At 46.9% G+C, this 3,851-nt stretch overlaps 1 protein-coding gene across 2 annotated transcripts in view; it reads right to left on the minus strand.

The window, feature by feature from the left end:
- TSNARE1 (t-SNARE domain containing 1) overlaps nt 1-3,851 on the minus strand; it is a 1,046,259-nt gene that overhangs the window by 166,433 nt on the left and 875,975 nt on the right. The window lies entirely within an intron of this gene.

Below are 3,851 nucleotides of genomic sequence, written 5' to 3' on the forward strand. Positions count from 1 at the left end.
AAAAAAGTTGGTGTGTGTGTGTGTGTGTGTGTGTGTGTGTGTGTGTGTGTGTGTGTGTGTGTGTGTGTGTGAGTGAATAAACTGGTCTTGCTTCCACTTTGGTGCCTTCAGTGGCCAAAGGCTTTTCAATCTCTTCCTTCCAAAAAATTTATTTCCCCTTAAACAGGTAGATTTAGACTCTTCCAAGATGCCCTTTCTCTGATAAACAGAAGGGCACTAGTTTCTATTTGTGCAACTTTTGCATTGGTAAAGGCACTGGACTGACAGGCCCAAGAAAGTCATCCAAGGTAGAAATACAAGGAGGGCATCCATGTTCCAGCTCCCTCAGGATTTTCTGATTCCTAGGACCCATCTCTGATATGATGGGCTACATATGGGGAAAAGAGAAGTTCCATTTGTGTAGTCCTTTCAATTTCCCCCTGCTCCCCTCCCTAATGTGATGATTAAAAAAGAACTGATTTCATACGTAGAAATACTTCTCCACCAAGATATGCTTACCACAAACTGACACTAACCTTATTCACAAGGACCTCTTCCCAAGCAACTTGGCTACCATAAGGCAACACCTGGAAACTATCAGGCAGTTTTAATTGCCCAGGGGGACATTGGAGGAATTCCATTTGAATTGTTAATTAATAATATAGGGTTGTGTCAACACTGTTCTATGGCTGACAGGCAATTACAGAAATTTCTGCTGTGTGTGTATGTGTAATGAGCCTGTGTAATGTATGTCAGTAATGAGTCTTCAAAGATGCAAAGTCATTTTTGTAGGTGGAGATAGTGCACTCAAGTGGCTGGATCAGAGAGGCCCAGAAAACAGGACTCTGGCATTGTATCTTCAGCTGTGCCAGTGGGTTAGCATGTAATATTGGGCACATCATTCAGCCTCTCACTGACGCAGTTTCCTCACCTATAAAATCCATCTCCAAGGTGTGCAAATGTTTAAGGGTATAACCTTCCTGATTGAAGCGTAGCTGGTGCAGGAAGGTGAATGTTTAACTAGCAATGCAATGGAACAGGGCTAGGGAAACACTGTAAACTCACATTCCTGGACAAATCAGATTGATGTGGCAAAGAATGGGGAGAAAACATGTTTTTCAAGTGCTTGCACATCTGTGCTAGGAGTCTGGATAATAATGGAAAAGAACTAGCAGGATTAAAGTCCTGGACTTCAAAACACAAATATCAACAGGCTCAGGGTAATAGTAGCGGAGGCCATGTGGGTCCAGGGACTGAAGGCAAATGGAGTGCACGAAGAGTGGTCGTTCCTCAAGGACACAATCCTTGAAGCACAAAAGAAGACCATTCCCATGCGGAGGAAAGGTAGCTGAATGGTTGGCAAGCTCTCCTGGCATAATAGGAATATCATGCTCCTCTTGAAAAAGAAAAACAAGGCTTACACACAATGGAAGCTTGGGACAGTCCTCAAGGAGGACTATACAACAGCGGTCCACACATGTAGAGAAAAAATTAGGAAAGCTAAGGCGGTGACTGAATTTAAGTTAGCAACAGGAATAAAAAATAAGAAATCTTTCTTTAGGTATGTAGGGAGCAGAAGGAAAACAAATGGAAACATGGGACCCCTCAGGACAGCTGGTAACGGGCACCCAGGAAAAAAAAATGAACTCCAGAATGCCCATTTTGCTTCGGTATTTCACTGGACCAAGTGGAAAAATGTGCTAGATAAGCCTTACAGGGGGGCACAGTGGGAATGACCACCTTCCTAGTGTTGACACTGAGCTGGTGCATGACCAACTAGAAAAGCTAGACAATTATAAATCATCAGGACTGGATGAACTCCGCCCAAGAGTACTGAAGGAGCTGGCCGAGGTCATTGCAGGACCCCTGGCAAAACTTTTCCAAAACTCGTAGTGCTCAGAGGAAATCCCTGAGGATTGGAAGAGGGCCAATATTGTGCCCATCTTCAAGAAGGGGAAGACCCGGGCAACTATAGACCAATCAGCCTAACTTCTATCTCAGGGCAAATCCTAGAAAAACTCATCAAGGAGTCTATGTGCAATATGCTCACAGAGGGTAGGGTTCTGAATAACAGCCAGCACCATGGGTAGGTCTTGTCTTACCAATCTCATCTCCTTCTATGACGAGGTATCTCACCACCTGGACAAGGGAGAAGAGGTTGACATTATATACCTAGACTTCCAAAAGGCCTTTGATCTAGTATTCCATGATATCCTCATTAGAAAACTGGAAGATTGTGGTCTTACCTGCTCAGTGGTTCAGTGGGTGGGAAACTGGCTACGAGGTAGGATCCAGAGAGTTCTTATGAACAGATCTCTGTTGTCCTGGTGAGAAGTGGCCAGTGGTTTCCCTCAGGGGTCCAGGATTGGACCAGTGCTTTTCAACATCTTTATGAATAATTTGGCTGTGGGGGTGAAGAGCTCACTGGCTAAGTTCATGGACAACACCAAGTTATGGGGGAGCATGTTCACGCCTGAAAATAGGCTGCAGATGCAGGTGGACTTGGGCAGGCTGGGGAGTTGGGTAAATCAGAATCAGATGAAGTTCAACACTGAGAAGTGTAAAGTGCTCCATCTGGGGGCAAAAAACCCCCAACATACCTACAGGCTCAGTAGTGCCAATTTGACTTGCACTACAGCTGAAAGGGACCTAGGGGTAATAACAGACCACACTATGAATATGAGCCGGCAGTGCGACGCTGTAGTTACCAGGGCAAGCAATACTCTAGCATGCATCAACCAATGCATCTCATGTAAAACCAAAGAAGTGATTCTTCCAATGCACTCAGCACTGGTCAGGTTGCAGCTGGAGTAATGCGTTCAGTTCTGGGTGCTGTACTTCAGCAAGGACATGGAAAAACTTGAGAGGGTCCAGAGAAGAGCTACCCATATGATCAGGGACTTTCAAGGTACACCACACAAGGAGAGGATGAGGGACTTGGGTCTCTTCAGCCTAAAAATGACAAGGCTGAGAGGGGACTTGGTAGCAGTTTATGGCTACATCAAGGGAGTAGATCAAGAGCTCAGTGAACAACTGTTCACCAAGGCGCCCTTGGGGAAAACCATGAGTAACGGCAACAAATTGCTTCAGGCTCAACTCCTGGAGAAACCTGTTTACAGTCAGGGTGTCTAGAGAAAGGTGGTGCAATTGCCACCCTGGAAATTGCCAGAGGTGGTGCAATCGCCTGCCCTGGAAATCTTCAAGTGGAGACTGGATGGTTGCCTCGCTGGGGTCACCTGACCCCAGCTCTCTTTCCTGTCTGGTGCAGAGGGCCTGGACCTGATGATCTTCCAAGGTCCCTTGCAGCCCCTAGCAATCTATGACTCTATGAAATTGGAGATTCTCATTGAAGACAACGTATCTGCTACAACTAGGGTGACCATATGTCCTGGACTGGCCAGGACAGTCCTGAATTTTGGTGGCTGTCTCAGCATTCTGGACACTGGAGAAAATTGAAGCAAAAGTCCCAGATTGGCAGAAACTTACCCACATGTGTGGCTCCTGAATCAGGAGCTGGGCACGTGTGGGTGGGTGTGTGCCAATCCATGACTTTTCTTTCAGTTTTCTCCAGGGATCCCATACAATAGGTAGCTCCCTAGCCCAGACCCCATTGGGTTGTGAGCAGAGTCACTTGTGCCACAGACAAGGGGTAGGGGTATGTGCGGGTAGCCTCAGGGTTGGTGGTGTGTGTGTGCATGTGCACGCATGCACTGTGCTGCACTGTCCTTCCTGGCCCCAATCCTGGGAGCCCAGGGGTCAGAGCTCTGTGTGTGTGTGTGCTTGCAGGGGTCAGGGCTGTGTGTGTGTGTGTGTGTGTGTGTGTGTGTGTGTGTGTGTGTGTGTGTGTGTGTGTGTGGGTGTGTGGGTGTGTG

Source organism: Gavialis gangeticus, unplaced genomic scaffold (genome assembly GCF_001723915.1).
Source record: "Gavialis gangeticus isolate Ggan-Ray unplaced genomic scaffold, GavGan_comp1, whole genome shotgun sequence".
Taxonomy (NCBI): Eukaryota; Metazoa; Chordata; order Crocodylia; family Gavialidae; genus Gavialis; species Gavialis gangeticus.